Consider the following 18,675-nt stretch of genomic DNA (forward strand, 5'->3'; position numbering starts at 1 on the left):
CATGTTTTTGTAGACCCCAAAACACAAGGTTGTAGTACAATAAATGAACATTTGGACAACATCACTATCAAACACATTAAACAACAGCAATCTCTCGGTGTGCTATGTTTGTGGCCAAAAGCCCAGAAATCCTTTTTGCCTACAGGTGAAAAATGTGTCTGGCACAGTTCAATTTATATGCTTCAATTCAGGTAGAATTTAATGAAAAAGCACAGCCCACAGCAAAATAGTGTATTTTAAAAGATAAGGGCCAATGTCACCTCTTCTGAATGAGGCAATTTCTGCCCTGTCCGAAAATCAAATGGTCACTATAACTTCACCCTTAAGTGAACCGATAAGAAATAATAAGAAGAACTAATGCAATCTTTTTATTCTTTTGCCATTCATTTTGGTCACTAAATTACAGTCAAAGAATTTACAATTGATAAGGGAAGGTAAGCTGTTCTTTAATAAAACAAGTCAAAAGAGGTTTATGCTGACCAGCATGCTCTGTGATCGATTGGCCACTGACGGTGCCAGACCAGCAGTGCTCCCTAATCAAAGCCTCAAGAGATCTATTCCTCACAAAAGTCTATTCATACTTTGGAACATTAGCCACTTTTCCACCGTCATTGCATCTCATCTCTTTATACCGGACTGTCTGATATCCATATTTTGCTTTGCATGTCATAAAATTAAGGATTTTTATTTTATTTTTCAGGAGCTTCTTCTGTGTTTCTGACTGAAAATATAACTATTGGGACTGTCACTGGAGAGAGTGCTAAAGCTCCTCAGGTCGTATTTTTGATGGAAGATGGTAGAAATGTTCTTCCTAAATGTGATGTAAACTTACTGTCCTGTGACTAAATAAACAAACAGACGCAAATTAATAAATATGTCTGTCCTCTTTCTTTTGTGAAATGGTAAATAGCGCTTTATTTCTGTGGGACTGATGTGCAAACTTGACATGAATTAATTAACTATGATCAATGTATCACTTATTATTGTAAAACATAAATTCTTGAGTTTTAAAGGAGAAAAACGCCAATAAATGGCTGCTTTTATCATGGTCGTTTTGTGATCTTGCAAGTTTCCAGTGATTTCTTTCTGATTTTCTGATGAAACATCTATTTGTTGGTGAAATGATGGGTTATGTGTGACGGTGTTCCAGAGAGACGTATTATGGGCGGGTTTTAGTGAAGCATGGTTTTGGGTTTAGGTGCTACAGGTCCAAATCTATTAGCCCAGCCCGGCCCCTTGAAAGCCCTGGCTCACATTGGCCCAACAGTGGAAACTGAAATAGGCCTATCAAGTATTTGGTTTGAAATCTATCATGCGGATGGGAGCGCTCTGAGATGGAGATTTGATAACTTTTGGATGTCACCTGGCAGTCACATTAGTCTAGCCTGACAAGTCAGTCCCACATCAAGATGTTTGGTCTGGAAACTCACCATTGGCAGCTCAATCCGAGGGGCGGATAAACGGTTGTCTTTCAAACTCCCTCTGCACGCGATAGGATAGCGCTACACCAACCGGAGCAACGACGGTGAAGGGGAGCTCGCTGACTGATTAAACATTCGCCGTATCCGGTCGGCTAAACTTACGAACACATCTTCCCTTTTTAAGAATGACTTCAGTGCCGTTCTTTGTTCTTTTCTCAGAGAAAAGCTTAACTCCAAGTCTTCCGGAGGCGCGGGCAGAGCTGATTCGAAAGACCGCCGCTGTTCGCCAGTTTCTGTGTTTACTACACTGAAAAAAATGACTTTGTGGTATGGTAAAATCTATTACATTAATTCATGTAATTATTACATTGTAAAATTAAGTTTAAGTTGGAACTATATATCTTAAGTAAAATGTACACAGTCTATTCATGTAATAACTTAACTGAGAAAAAAGAGTAAATTTTATCATATATTTACAAATAATATTTAATGTTTTATAGTCACAGCACATTCACCTAAAATAGTAAGTAAATTTTACTCTGAAAAGCAAAGTGCATTTGAAAATGCGCACAGATTTTTCGCAAAGATCCAACATGTTCAGTGGTGGCAGAGACGGTCATTTTGGGATGTTGCTTTTATGTGGCTGACTTATTCTCAATAAGTTTTAACTTTTTACTGAACGTGAGTTTTAATCACAATAACGGTAGCCAACGCTACATAAGTTCTTATTGAGAATTAATAGAGTTTTTTTATGTCACCATTATGGCGATTAGTGTTTTCTTTAGTTGGGCAGTTTGGCGACTTTTTAATGTTAATGTTTCTCTCACTGCTGTGACTGAGTTTGCTATGGCAAGAAAAGCAGAGAAAACATGATCAGATGCTTTTGGCCGCTTGATGATCAGAATATGATCATTGTGTAGTGGCTTAATTCACCAATCTTATACGTGAATATGAGCAATATACTATTAACCTTGTTTTATTCTAGAAAAGATCCAGCACAGTTTTAACCAGAAAAGTTGAATACATTTTATAACAGACTGTACACTAAGCACTTTGTACATCTGCAAGCTTTTCTCAAACACAGATATCCAGATTCAGCCTAAGAATCTCATCAATGGTGACATGCTTCATGCCACAATGCATTCTGGGTGCATCATGCAAAACTAAGAAATATCAGCAATATTCACTTGGGTTTGTAATTGGATGCAATGGTAATCTGAGTGAAAGTTACAATCTATAGATGAGTATTGCCAGTGCAATTTACTTGTGTATTTTACATAAAAAATAAGTGGTTCTAGGAAGTAAATATTACTTAGAATAGCCCGAGTAAATATTACAAGCACTTTCTGTGTGGAAAAAGTTGCCTAGCTTTTTTTAAGTAAATGTCACTCCAAATTTTTTTCAGTGTAGAAGCACGCAAACGCAACTCGGCCGTCGTCATTATGGCCCCGCCCGCCGACTCTATACACGATGTGATTGGGCCGTCCAGATTCTGAGGAATATAGCTCAGATAGGAATTGAGAGTTGCTAGACCACACTTGCGGGCAAATTAAATTTGCTGCCGCTAGGGTGCGTCTAGATTTCTAGGCTAACATTAATCAGCTTGGATCTGAGAAAATAAAAAGGCACTGGCCTTACCTGGTTTCAGTGGCACCACACTCTGTCTACATGGCAGCGGTATCTGTGTGAGTGGTTTTGTGTGTACGTACCTGTGTGTTGAAGTTGGCAACACAGACTCGGGTGCGCACTTGTTCATGACGTAATAACATGCGCTTGCGTTTTAGCCATTGACGATGTGTTTAGTTCAATAAAACACATGAAAGGCATGATAGTGTTGATGATTTACCTTGGATACAAATGAGTGAGCCTGCAGTTTATTCACACATAGTGAGTGCAATGAAAGGCAAACTGCTGGCTCCTCAAATAAGTCTGTTTGCAAGAAGCAGAAATCTGCCGGTGATAAATGACACTTATGATACGACATGATAAAGCAACAAATGATAAAGGGTATGTCCTGCATGAGTTTTTGTCCTAACCATTTGTGACTAGCCATTGACAAGCGACACTATATTTTGTCTGTCATCTGATTTCTATTTATGAAGCGTCACACCAGACACCTCTGAAAATTCATTGGACTGAAATACTGCTCCTTATTAATATTATGACTTGCTGAATGACTTGAGCTTAAGAAGGACAAACAGTGTTTGATAGGGTGAATTTAGGGGGATTGTGATACTTATTGCCATCGAGTGTCCCGATTAACCTGAATTTACCTATTAGTATAAGCATATAAATATAAGCAATAAAATTCTTCTTCCATAGCTATTTCGGTGTTCCTGCTCCTAAACTAAAATTGTAACTTTGCTGATTTCAGCCGGCTTTGTATTGTTAATTTGTTGCAAAACACGTCAATTGGCAGACTTTTGACATCCCCAGGACTTTCGTAAAAACTACACAGGGCCGGCGTTTGCTATAGGCGAGCTAGGCGGATGCCTAGTGCGATAATTGTGTTGGGGGCGCGAGCGCGCTCTAGTGCCGCCCATTACTACCATTAAGCATAGAATCGGAATAAGCGAAATACAACATAATGTTTATTAAACATATTCATCATAGGGCGCCCCCTCAGCCACACATTTAATTACTCATCAACCTGATTATTAGACTGAATTGATGGGGATTATTGATTATTGGATCAGGCTTTAGGTCAGGCAAGTGCTCATCTTGCGCGTTCATCCAAAATGAGGCGTCTAAACCCCGCGGATGCACAGGGACTGAAAAAGAGAAAGGAAGAAGATCAAAAGAAAGCCCAGTATAGAGGTTAGTATTCTTATCTCAGCCAATAAGTTGTCAAACTAAATAAATTTACTTAGTATCAATATTATCAACTAATATTAATTTTATTAATATTGTCACTAAGCTATCTCTTGCTTGTTTTCTATGTACTACGTATTACAAACATAACTTCACTGACAATAATCTACAATAACCTACATGGATGTAATTTAAATATCAAAAGCCCAGTACATTATAAATGTGGATAACGTATCATATGCATGCTATGTTAGTTGAAAAGTACAAATGCTCTCTACACGGGCGTCGGAAGCAAATAAAAAGTGGGTCCTCTATGTTTTTATTTTATTTAATAACGTTAGATTCCGTATTATTTACATTAAACACAACTATACTGTCGTTTACTAAACGATTGATTGGGCCAGACAAAATAACGGAAATCAACAGATTTCTTAAGGTGGCGATAGAGTAGAGGTAAGACACGTCATCAAGTTTTGACGCAAATCGATTAAAAATCGAGGTTCGAATCCGCCTTTTGCCACAATTGCTCTATTCCTTTTTCCCGTCACATATCAGATCGGAAAGGCATTTATTTTCAATAAAAATTTAGAAAATATTAGAAAAGTGGAAATAAAGCGTCTAACATGTGTTTAATAATAAGTGTTTCTCGGTTAGGAGTAGGAAAACAGACATGTGCTGAATTAGAGACGATAAAAGTGGGTTTGGGGGCACAAAACTCCCTCTCGCAAGCTAGAGCCGGCCCTGAAACTACAGATTGTATTTCCACATTATTCCACTCCAATGGACCGTCAGATCGACAGAGGGTTATTAACAAAACAGTTATTGTAAGAGTTTGGGTGAAGCTGATGGCATTTTTTTCAGTTTTCCACATTTGGCTTAAAACACTGGGTCTGTGGTCTTCCAGTTTGAAGAATTGGAGTACAAAAAACTTAAAGATTTTCTGTTGTTGTCTTTTCTCCATATTTACAATTATATTCTTGGTCTTTAGCCAATGCCTCCATCATGCTGGATCCTTCACTGGAAACCAAAAATAACTTCTGCTAAACATTTAAGTCTTTCATACTTGGAAGCGAGAGTGAGAAGTAGTAGTTTGCTGGAACAACACTCACCGTCGCGCATGGCGTTTCTGAATGCCGAGGAGGAGTTGCTGTGTCTGGTATTGTTGTCTAAAAGATGGAGAAGAAGATGGAATGTCTGTCCCTAAATGCCACTAGACAAAAAAGAAAAGGGCAAATTGTCAGACAAATGCGTGTAATTGACAAGGAAATGCACTTCAGCTATTTCCGAATGTTTCCTCAGTGGTTTGATGACTTGTTGCATCACATCAAGCCATAATTTGGATGTAAAATAAGCCACAGGAGCCCTGTAAGTTAGCAAGAGAGACCGGTCGTCACACTTCGCATACTTGCATTTGGTAGTAGCCAAAAATATGTTGCCTCCAGTTATAAATTCAGATCAATCACTGATTGTGAGTGAGGTCTGCCAAGCCATCTGGATTGCTTTGAAAGGGGAGTTTGTCTTCCGAACCAAAAGGGAATGAATGGCTCAAAATCAGGGAGTGTGGATCCTTCACAATTGTTTGGGGTGTGTGGATGGGAAACACATCTAAATCAAGACACACCTGTTTGTGCACCAAATGCCTTAAGTGACTTCTACGATTATAAAAAGTAACACACTTTATTGATCTTATGGCAGTCTGTGATGTGAAGTATCGTTTTACCATGGTTGACACATTGACTTGTATGGACATGAAAGTGCTGGTTGGTTTTCAAGGGCAGTGTTTTTTGGTTTCAATTAAGCTCCTTCACGGCACCCTTGAGCTCCCACAGCTGGAAAACCTGCCAGGCAGCAACACCAAACTGCCCCGTGTTCCTGGGAGATTAATTTCCACTGCATATGAACTTGGTGCGACCGTATCCAGGTACTCTTTGAATTCTTGCACCTGGGAATTATACAAGTAAACACTATTGTAACTAAAAGTTTACCAAGAACTATTTCCTACTAAAGCCAGCGGGTGGGAGTTGACGTGGTTTGCTGGCAGACCTGGCGGCAGAAAGTTACAGTTCTGTTCCTTTCACTCAGCTCCTGAAGCGGAGCAGGACAACATCCGATCAGTCCTCGTTTCGAATTCTTTACAATAATTCTCAAAAATATAAGCAGCATGGCACATCAGTTCATATTGTCTCCAAATGATGACCAGGAATGGATAAATATTAAGTCTGCTGTTTAAATCAAATAAAGAACCAATGTAGGAGAATGGTTATGCGCAAACAGCAGCAAACTGCACATTTGTGATGTGCGCATTTTAATATATTCATTCTGATTTGAAGCTAGTGACATATAAAGTTGTGCATGTAAACATAACCACTGAGTGGTGGTGGTGAGAGAGCCGGCACCTGTGACACTCAGCATGTGATTCACTTAAATGTGTGTGATTAAACTTCACATATCTTTTTACTGATACCCTGGTTTGTGTTTTTTCCCCTTCATTTGCACAAATGAATAAAAACTTCAAGAAATGCTCATCAGTCGGCCCCATGGACTCCTACTGGGCTTTTCCCCATGCACTGCGTGGTACGTCTGATTTGGCCATATTACTCCTTATTACGACATATAAACAACAACTAAAACCCAACAAACTCAGATAATTAACCGTTAAGTTGTGGTCGCTGGAGGCTGTTGATATGTCAAGGGAATGGTTTGACGGAACTGAAAGGCATATGTTTCAAACCAACACAGACACCAAAGGCCTTCAGAAACTTCTGGGAAGAATTGTGTGTTGGGAGAAAACAATCACTCTTTATTACCACAACAAACTCATTCTTAAAGCAAGTGCAATCGCAGAGGAACAGACAAAAACTCTGCCTATCAGGTACTGATGATTTTGAAGCACAAACATATAAATGAACTTTTGCACAAAAAAGACTATAGTACCTTCCAGATGACATTATGAATGAATTGATAATTCAGGAGCCTGTATGCCACTTCCATTTATATATATATATATATATATATATATATATATATATATATATATATATATATATATTGAGAGTCATAGTTACTCCCACCAATAGTATATATATATTAGGATTAGGAGAAGCGTGTCGGTCAGTGAAGGAGCTCGAATTGCAAGTAAGTGTTTCTGAAATACTCTGTATTTGCTGTATTGCTTAGTGTATTAATTACTAGAAGGAAGATACATTTCGATTTTGCACTTTTTTTTCTATTCATAACTTTATTACGTGAGCTATTTACAATTGCACTTTAACCAGGGCAGTTTGAAGCACGCTGTACGCAATTGTCAGCCGTGATCAAATAATAATTGGTGGCTTTTAGCACAGGTAGTGAGTCGTAGTTTGGTTTCGATTTAAGTCATTGGCAGCCGGTTGCGCTGATTAATCTTTGGGATAACTATAAAGGTGGACTGCATATTTAAAGCCGAGCCGGTTAGTTGGTCATTAGGAGAAGCGTGTCGGTCAGTGAAGGAGCTCGAATCGCAAGTAAGTGTTTCTGAAATACTCTGTATTTGCTGTATTGCTTAGTGTATTAATTACTCAGGGAAAACATGTCTCTCGATTAATGCTGTAAACTAAAGAGTGAACCCTGTCAGTGGTACAGTAATATTAAAATGATCTATTGATTTGTATACAAACATTTTGACCTACACTGTACATGACGTGAGCAGAGTTAGCAATTTAGGTTTTACGTTAGCATGCATGGGCTAACTTACTTCAATCGTTACTTTAATAAAACTAGACAACCAGAAAATCCTCTCAGGATACCGGAATCAGTGTAACAGTACCCCAGGCACATCGTTTTACCATTTTTAAAGAATAAACACCATCAAACCAATGAGACCTTCAGATCTTCCAATGTTTATCTATGGCGCTGAAACCTAAAGATGTCCGAGTTCCGGTCGCCATGCAACTGATGCTCAACTGCCATTGGCTCATCTGTGTTCGAGGGGAGGGGCTTACCAGACAAGGCAAAGCAAGGCAAGGTGAGTTTACTTGTATAACACATTTCATACACAATGGAAATTCAAAGTGCTTTACATAGAAATGATTTAAAATAATGATAACATATGCATAAGAAGTAAGAATACCATGTGTAAAAATTAGACACCTATAAACACATCCTTTTATTGGTATTATTTTCAACAGTACAGGTAAAATTATCAGATAGGCAGATAACACCACCGTGTTACCGTGTTAGGGATGAGGTACAATAACTGCTTAAAGCGGTCAGAGCAACCTCCGGTTGTATCAGCAATGATCATTAATTGAACACATCAGACATCTTTAATATCCTTGAGGATTTAAGGCATTCAGTAAATCACCATCACAGATCTGCAGAACTTTAAAATGAAAACTCAGCAGTGTTGGGTAAGTTACTCTAAAAAAGTTATTAATTACTAGTTACTAATTATATCTTTAGTAGTGTAATTAGATTACTGTACAAATTACTCTCTCCAAAAAGTATTTAATTACTCATTACTAATTACTTTCCAAACTCTACACGTAAGTGATTCAAGGATAGACATGAAACGGCTCTTTTAATTCAGTCAATTACATAACATAAAACTACATCAATTATTCTTATTAACTGACCAAAGTATTACACATTTGAGAAGGATACACTGTAAAAAATGTTGGTTATTTTTGTTGGTTTAACTTAAAAAAGTAAGTAACCTGGTTGCCTTAAAATTTTGAGTTTATAGAAATAAAAAAATTGAGTTGATACAATGAAGGGAATTTGTTTAATAAATAGAAACTCAAAATTTTATTGTATCTAAACCACATAAAAAAATTGATAAATCATGAAAATAGCACTATTTGGCATGTTTCACTGCGTCATCAGAAATAAAACACACACAATTACCCAATATGCTTTTAAAATCTTTTAATAATATTTTAATAAAGGTTGTCGAATCTCAAAAAATGTTCATTGTATTAACTCAAAATTTTTACTTCAATGAACTCAAAATTTTAAGGCAACCAGGTAACTTTTTTTCTAAATAATTTTTTACAGTGTAGAAAAAAATTAAAATGTTGATGTTAATTCCACTTTTGTATTATATATAATTGTTCTACAGTTTTAATTACAGAAACTAATTTCTTTACTGTAAAAAAATATTTAGAAAAAAAGTTACCTGGTTGCCTTAAAATTTTGAGTTCATTGAAATTAAAATTTTGAGTTAATACAATGAACATTTTTTGAGATTTGACAACCTTTATTAAAAGATTATTAAAAGATTGTGTAAGCATGTTGGGTAATTGTGTGTGTTTTATTTCTGATGGCGCAGTGAAACATGCCAAATTGTGCTATTTTCATGATTTATCAAAAAAAAATTGTGGTTCAGATACAATAATATTTTGAGTTTCTATTTATTAAACAAATTTCCTTCATTGTATCAACTCAAATTTTTTATTTTAATAAACTCACAATTTTAAGGCAACCAGGTTACTTACTTTTTTAAGTTAAACCAACAAAGACCAACCAAAATGTGTTACAGTGTAAAAAATTATATGTTCAATAAGTTATGACAACATATGTTTTTACATTGTTTTAACTCATCAAAATAAGTTAAGAAATTATAAACTTTTTTTATACAAGATTTAACTCATTTTTTAAAGTCAATATACGATTGTAAACTGTGTATTGTACTGCAAATGTTCAAAATGTGCCTTTTTTTACAGTGTAGTTACACCCAACACTAGCCTAGAAATCTAGACGCACCCTAGCGGCAGCAAATCTAATCTGTCCGCGAGTGTCGTCTAGCAGCTCTCAATACCCTTCTGAGCTGTATTCCCCTAACTCTTGCTGGGCCAATCACATCGTGTATAGAGTCGGTGGGCGGGGCCATAATGACGACAGCCGAGTTGTGTTTGCATGCTTCTAGTAAACACAGAAACTGGCGAACGGCGGTCTTTCGAATCAGCTTTGACCGCGACTCTGGAAGACTTGGAGTTAAGCTTTTCTCTGAGAAAAGAACAAAGAACGGCACTGAAGTCATTCTTAAAAAGGGAAGATGTGTTGGGAGTTTAGCCGACCGGATACGGTGAATGTTTAATCATCAACAAGCTCTGTTTCACCGTCGTTGCTCTGGTTGGTTGTAGCGCTATCCTATCGCGTGCAGAGGGAGTTTGAAAGACAACCGTTTATCCGCCCCTCGGACTGAGCTGTCAATGGAGAGTTTCCAGAACAAACATCTTGATGTGGGTCTGGCTTGTCAGGCTAACCCAACACTGCAACTCAACAAAAAGCCACATCAAATATTGCATGCACTGTACTGTACAACGTGTGGAGCGCAGAATGACTCAGTGCCTCTTACACTGACACCGAGGAGAGCATTTTGACATCAACCATCAGCGACTCCATAACAAAGGAAAAACAGGAACATGTCATCTTCAAAGCATCGCTGATCACAGGTTCAGAGCTCCATCAGTGGAATCGCTGTCTATAATACACACTGAAAACATCGTTTATCTCACCCAGCACATGACTAGTTTCAGCCACTCCCTCAGGCAGAGGTCTGACAGCATGCCAATGTTTTCTTTTCTTTTCCCTATTTCCAGAAAGATATCCCTGAAATAGGTGTCCTGAGGATATGTGACATGCCGCAGACTCTGAGTCCGGAGACTTCAGTGCCATGCAGAAAAAAAGAGGAGACATTGTCCTCATCATTTTGTGTGTTTCTCCATTTTACAGTTTCCGGACACATTTTCTAAGTAAAATAAATACTACAACCCAGGCTCATTGGAAATACGTGACTCTGCCTACATTTCGCAACACCCTAATTATGTACCTCCAGGTACGTTTACCTGCACTTTTGGGGTGAAACGTCCACAGGAGGCGCTAAGTGGTAATGTTTTTTCTCCATTCCCAGACTGATCTCATGAAATGGCGTATATATGACACACCAATTTGTATGCCATTTTGGTGTGCTATCAAAACGCATAATCGCTTTTTAGTGTGTTCACCTACCCAACACACACACACACACGCACGCACGCACACACACACACACACACACACAGCTCCTAAACCTACCCATCACACACACACACACTGCTCCTAAACCTACCCATCACAAGAAACATTCTGCATTTTTACATTTTCAAAAAAACAATTTAGTATGTTTATAAATCCATTTACCTTGTGGACACACACACATATTCAGACACATTTTGAACGCGTAACAATCACTTCCCTAAACCTATCCATTTGTGTATTATAAAAAACAGGATACAACAGGCAGATACGACTGCATACAAAATTTATTCAGAAAGTACAAATACTCAAAGTGTCCCGAGGCCAAACGATTGATTTGTGTGAAGAAAATCCCCAAAAGCGATCAGAACGTCGACTCCATCCGCCAAAGATTACACAATAAATTTAAAATATTGTGGCCAAGAGAAACGTCACGTCAGCTTTGACAGCATTGGCTGTCGCGTGTCTCGTGACCGATCGCGTCATTCAACTTGTGTTTATCATTTGAATCAGAAATATGAAGGAACGAGTGTGTGTGTGTGTGTTCTGTTCGCAAAGGAGCGCGATCATCATTTCAGCAACTAAAACCTTAATATCAACTCTGTTCTTCACATGAAGATCTCGTCTGACTTCAGAAGACTTGGAATGCAACATGAGTTGATACTTTTATACATTTTTTTGGTCAGTTTTTGCAATAAATACATGTGACTGTACATTTATTTGCCTGTTACGTGTTTTATATTGTTGAGAGTGGGAAGGTTTAGGGTAGGAGTGGAGTTAGTTACTACAAAATATAAAATAAGGGTATAAATATTAATTCTGAGAGATCAGTCATGATGTCATGTTGCGCATCTGGAATGGAGAAAAAATATTACCACTTAGCGCCTCCGGTGGACGTTTTACCCCAAAAGTGCAGGTAAACGTACCTGGAGGTACATAATTAGGGTGTTGCAAAAATGTAGGCAGAGTCACGTATTTCCAATGAGCCTGGGTTGAAATAATAATAAAAACAATAAATCATTTTACACTATAAAACCCTATATAAAAAAAACAACCAAGTATTTTGTATGTTTAAAATGGATTTAATACATAGCCCTGGCATTAAACTCTAGATGGCTCAGGCTGATTGGTCCTTCACTCATAATTTATATAGCGCAGCTGATTGGTTGATGCTGTTGATGATACATCTGGAAAAAGATGTCCATTGCTGTGAATCAAGTTCCTTATAACTACCATCTTAAAGCTGAGAGTACTCTGTGTTCATAGCCAGAATGAGTCATGATGTCAAATGCAGGTACAAAAACAAAATCCTCCCTTTTGAAGGACCTTTTAGTGAATCCATTTTTTTTTAAGGATCCGGCTGATTACGGAGGATTTGCTCTTTATCTGCTGTTTCTGTCTCGTCTGGTGCACAATCGTGGACCTTGTGTTGTATTTGTTCTTTGATTTATTACACATATAGCATACACACATATATTAATGTTATATAATATAATGCATTTATATATTAATATAAATGTAATGTTTGTGTACATATATTGTCAGAGCAGCTAGGAGTCAGTGAAATATTGAGGAAAATATAAAACGGATTTGGAAAATAAAAGCTAAAATACAAAGCTAACAGTAAATGGCACAATTTGTTCTTTCTCCATCTGTCTCAAAGGTGAAGTCATGATAGTAAGCCTAACTTAAAAGAGAGAAATGCAATTTTTAGTTTTTCAGTTTCTCCTTAATTGTGAAGAATTTGTTTACCTAAATTGGTAACACGTTAGAAAACGGTTTTGTCATTAATGAATAACTACACAGAAACAAATGAGTAATTATAGCATTATTAACACTATACACTCTTAAAAATAAAGTGTGTTAAATGGTTCTTTGGCAGGGTGTATGGTTGAACCTTTAATATCCAAAGAACCTTTCCATTGCACAAAAGGTTCTTTGTATTGCAAAAAAGTTCTTTAGACTAAAAAATGGTTAGAAAAAAATAGTTCTTTAAAGAACCTGTCACAAAACGGTTCTTTAGGGAACCAAAAATGGTTCTTCTATGGCCTCACTGTGAAAACCCATTTTTGGCACCTTTATTTATAAGGGTGTAGTAACTAACTACTATTAACTAACAAGACACTCTAATTAACAAATGAGTAAGTAATAGCACTCAGTTGAAATTGGTAGTTCACTATTAGCTAATCAATACCCAGAGGACTACTAAGAACTACTATACACAGATTCATAATTAACATCAATAATGGATTACGTATAATTAAGTCTAAAGTGAAGTCTACACTCAAAAAAATGACTTGTTGAATTTATGTGGTATGTGGTTGCACCCAACTATATTGAGCAATTTTTACGAATAACAATTTAGTTATATGAACAAAAAAAAAATCAAGTAAACCAGGCATAATTTCTTTGAGTAAATATACAAACCATTTGCATCTGTCACTGTTACGTAATGTTTATATGTGCATTTTATAAAAGTTTATTATGTAAGGTGAACAATGTTATCAATTTAATTTGCCTTTAACATTTTTTAATAACAACAAGCATTTAAAAAAAAAAATTAAATGCAAAATTAACTCATTGGACAAACTAAAAATATTGAATTGAGAGCCGGAATTCCATCCAATGAATTTGTATATAAGTGCCCACGCACGCACGCACGCACGCACGCACGCACGCACGCACACACACACACACACACACACACACTCTCTCTCTTCTGCATAATGATAACCACAAAATTACAGAAACTCCTAAATGTCCAACATAACTGAACATTAAACACTGACATAAACTAATAACATCTTTCCCTTTACTGACAAACACATAAAATAACACTCTAATCCACACGTTCTCTCCTAGCGCAGTCCCTTGCAAAGCATGCTGGGAACTACAGATCCACTGCCCAGTTAGCTATGGCAGCACAAAAATTTAATGTAGTTTTAACACAAAATTAATTAAGTAAACTTCAGTTTTACATATATTAGGCTGATTGAACACATTTCGACACAACTTAATTTAATTAGGTAAAGTGAACATCATTTAAATGTGTCTTATCTATGAAGGGCCTGAATCATTTTTTTGAGTGTACAGTAATCCACTATTAATGACTCGTGTTACCAAATCCTTTAAAAGTAATTACTAATTATTTGGATCAGTATTCTAAAGTGAAAAACACAATGACTCTCTATAATGACTGAAATGTATATATATATATATATAATAAATACAATATAATATAAATACAATAAAAAAAATAGCACATTGGTTGAACATGATTTAATCATGGACAGTGGTTCCACGTGATTACACCACATTATCTTAAGCACAATGAATGATGTTCAACCAGCTTGAAATATTTGTGTTCATTTAAGTTAAGTTAAACTTAATTTTGTCCAAAACTATTACATTTGATTACTCTGAAATGACTATAAAAAAACAAAACAAGTAATCCAGTTTAATTGATTATTTTTATTTAGTGAAATGCTTATTTTTACAAGATTGTATTGGCTAGATAGTTTTGTTACATCCATGGCATGCCCAAAGTAGTTGTTTTTTTTATTATTAAAACAACTTTAATTGTTATTAGCAGATCCTCAGCCCAAGCACATGCTCTACACTTCCCCACAATGGTAAAGTCCAAAAACACTAACATAACACAAACTTTTAAATACCAATAAAACAAAACATTAAACATTAAAAAGTCTCTCCATTTTCTCATCTCGTTAGAAATGCATAAAATAGCACTTTATTTAAACATTTACTCTCCAAATTCAGCCCATTTGCAAAGCATGATGGGAAGTGAAAGTCCTGTTTGTTCGGCTTACTTGATTGAAACATGTTATCTCAAAATAAACACATCAAGTTATGTCAAAGAGTAACAGTTTTAAGTCAGTTTAACATGAATCAATTACATTTGAACCAGAAATCAGATATACATATATCTGAATGATTATATTCCACACTAAGTTATTTTTAAAACATGCGGATGCAGCCGTTATGCATGGGTGACTGAAAATGCACAACTTTTCTGTCTACAAATGCAAGATGAATTTAAATAATGAATATGACATGTAGAATAAATACCGCAGAGCCTTGTGGCGAGTGTGCATGTGAGACTATAGCCGCCTTTTTGCCTCTCTTGTTTTCTCTAAACATCAGATGCAATATGCAGGAGCTGTGCAGATGACTCCATCCTCTCCATGCCTTCTCCAGATAATGACAGAAGAAGCAGTGTGTACTTCATTGTTTACGGGCAGAGATGTCTACTAGTCTTCAGGCTTGACTGCCTTGACCTGGATGTGTGGATGTCTTGTCTCTCGTGATCAACATCATAAAGTACAGTGTGAATCTTTTGAGAGCTGTACTGTCAGGGTCTGGATTTAAAGATTTAAAAAAATACTGACAAAATACATCTAACATGGTTTGAATGCATTACTGAGTGAAACTGAATACAGGAGATGAGTGAATAATTAGTAGCAAATAATTAAAAATAAATGACTAATTAAAAATGGAAGGAAAAATAAAAGCTTGTTGCTGACATTAATTAAAAATATTAGGGGAAGAGTTCTGTGGAGTAGGGGAATACGTTTTAAAGTTATAACATTAATGAGTGTTTTCTGTCCCGGGGTAGTGTTATTATTTTACCCAGCATGTTTTTTGACATTTATTTTTGTCAGGCTGTATTTGTGCAAATACAAATAAGTGATAAGTGAGCAAAAATGTGTGATAAGGCTATGAACACTAAAAAATATGGACTAACCCAGCAGTTGTGTTGTTTTAACCCAGCAATCGGGTTGTCTAAAGCAAATATTTAACCCAACCGCAGGGTTAAAACAACCCAATCGCCATATTTGACCCAACTTAGTTAGTCCATATTTTTTTTGTGATCAACTTTTTATTGTTTCACATATAACAAAATAAAATCCAAACAAACCAACAGGGAAGGGGAAGCAACAGATTAGTCATCAATAAATGAATCTAAATATAATAATCATAATAGAAAAATAAATAAATATAAATAAAAAGATAATACATATAAATATATATAAAAAAACTTTAAAAAAAACATAATAATAAATCACATAAAAAATAAAAGGTTAGTCCATATTTGACCCAACATTGGGTTAAAACAACCCAAGTGAAGCTTTAATGTAACCGCAGAGGTCATTCTCACAGAGGTTTTCCTCTAGTTAGATTTTATTTAGTAAAAGATTGACACAAGGAAGGCAAAAATCTGTTAAATGCAGTCTGTTTAACTGTGAGAAGATTCAGACTGAATGAGGTTAAAAAATAAAACACTCTGTAAAGATTTGCTTTTGTAGTCATTTTAGAAAAAGTGACAAAGGTGCATTGAAACATCAGTGCTAAAAGTCAAATCTGAGTTACAACGCTGTGGAAACACATTATTGAAGCACCCACTCAACTAGATTTCATTGTTAATTTTTTCACGAGGTTAACAGATGTGAACGCAATTTCAAGATGGACTGACCATTCAGTCAAGATCAAGTCAGATGGGTTTGTATAATGCTTTTCACACTATTTTTCAAAGCAGCCTTAGTTCACACAGAACGTGTTTTTCTATTCCAATGCGCTATTTATCCATTGCTTCTCTATGCAAACATGTGCTAGACAGACGTGTAGACAGCGCTCAAGTTAAAATCAGTTCAACAGTTCAACCTTGCATTTTTTCTCCATTCCACTGCCTGCGTGAATTCACACAAAACGAGCCATTACTGTTACGTTTATAATGGATGTGGTTTCTCTCATGGGGGGGGGGATGGGGGGGGGGGGTGCTGTTTCATGCATACTGAGCTTTTTACACTGTCAAAGACTTGGATTCCCATCCTAAACAGACAAAGTTTCAAAAACTATTGTTGGACATTTGATAGAGTATTTCTGTGTCAAAAATACTCCTTCGGTTTCTCACAAGTTTCGGAGAGTTTTTTTCGAGTATGGGTCGGCTTGACATCGACAAAGTGGAAGGTCCTTGTAAGGGCCGTACAGGCTCTTCTCGCGGTAGGGTGCACGCGCGTGACTAGAGTGAGAGAGGAAATGCACGCCCATAAACACTCACTTGTCCGTGAACACTTCTGTCGCGCCGCGCTCGACTTTATTCCTATGGGTGACGTCGAGCGACTTCAACGCTTCAGCACAGCATTCCGGGAAGGCAGCACTGCATTTGAACCGATTTGAACGCAGAAATGACGGGAAGCTTCACAACATCGCGGATCTCCACGGTCACTGCTGTCACAGGACTTCACCAAATCATACCAAAGAAGTGTGTTTTTGACGGAGCGGTCCCAGCGATAAAGGTTCGGTCCTGCTTTGGAGGCAGACGGTCAGTAAAACTGCTTCAAATGTCTGTGTTGGCTATCGTCGCACGAGTAAACATCAGTTAACGACACGATCGCGTGCTTCGTCATTCAAATGCGCTAACAGACTCCATTGTTGTTCTCTGTATAACGTTACACTAGTCTGACTCTGACGTGCAAAACCGTTTTGCTTGCTACTGCTAAGATTAAGTCGCATACAATAGTCCATAAACCGAATCATGTCCTCATAAACTGCGAGTAAACACACACAAATGTTGACAGGCCCCTAAATACAGTCCATACCACAGAGACGGACGTCCTGCTGTTGCTGTTTCTCCTGTTCAATTTATTTCAGCCTCCGGATCTGATTCTGGATCATTATCTGTATTAGCTGAGATAGCGATGGGTTTCTCCACGCTTGAGGACGTCACCACTTTGCGCATTCGTCATTCTTTAGCTCCGCCCACTCGATACGCCTCCAGGCGCTCGTTTTTTTCCGGAAAGACTCGGTACAGCCCATATTTCTTTTATAAATATAATAAAACTAAAGACTTTTCAGAGATATGAAGGATGCAATACTACTCTATAGGTACTCAAGATTGACATGAGATTGACTGAAACTGAGTGTTTCACCCCCCCTTTAAATTAATTTAGCAGATGCATTTATCTCTATACTGTAACTCTATACCCTTATATGATCTTCGGATGTTACATGGAAATTGTAAGGGATCAGGCTATATCAGTTGTGACGATCACTCCACTGGTGAGGAATAGTGATGGTTAAGTGATTTTGAGCCTGTGTGTGTGATGGTACCAGAAGGCTCTGCTCACTCACCGACTTCAGACTTAGGATGTAAATGTGTGAGATGAGTGGCTGTTCTGTATGAAAGCATCAGTGTTTTGAACTTGCCATTCACCCCATCTTTGCTCACGAGCAAATCCTCCCTTCGGTCAGTTCGGGCAGTCCCTGACAATTTTCTGCTTTAGGGCCCTGAATATTGTTCCGATAGGCCGTGATCCTATCAAAAAAACGATTCCTCTGTCAGACTTTGCAGTAGCGTGGCAACTTCTGCTCATGGTTTAGATGTGCTTCAGACACGTCACTCTCTGTAGAAAATTCTCCATTTCATGAA

The 18,675-nt window shown here is 37.1% G+C and overlaps 1 long non-coding RNA gene across 1 annotated transcript in view; it reads right to left on the reverse strand.

The window, feature by feature from the left end:
• Positions 1-18,675, reverse strand: part of LOC137092592 (uncharacterized) — an 85,009-nt gene that overhangs the window by 2,401 nt on the left and 63,933 nt on the right. The window contains exon 3 of the long non-coding RNA XR_010908314.1: positions 5,342-5,442. This is a non-coding gene — a long non-coding RNA (uncharacterized lncRNA). The remainder of the gene's footprint in view (positions 1-5,341; positions 5,443-18,675) is intronic.

This window comes from Pseudorasbora parva, chromosome 11 (assembly GCF_024679245.1).
Source record: "Pseudorasbora parva isolate DD20220531a chromosome 11, ASM2467924v1, whole genome shotgun sequence".
Lineage (NCBI taxonomy): Eukaryota > Metazoa > Chordata > Actinopteri > Cypriniformes > Gobionidae > Pseudorasbora > Pseudorasbora parva.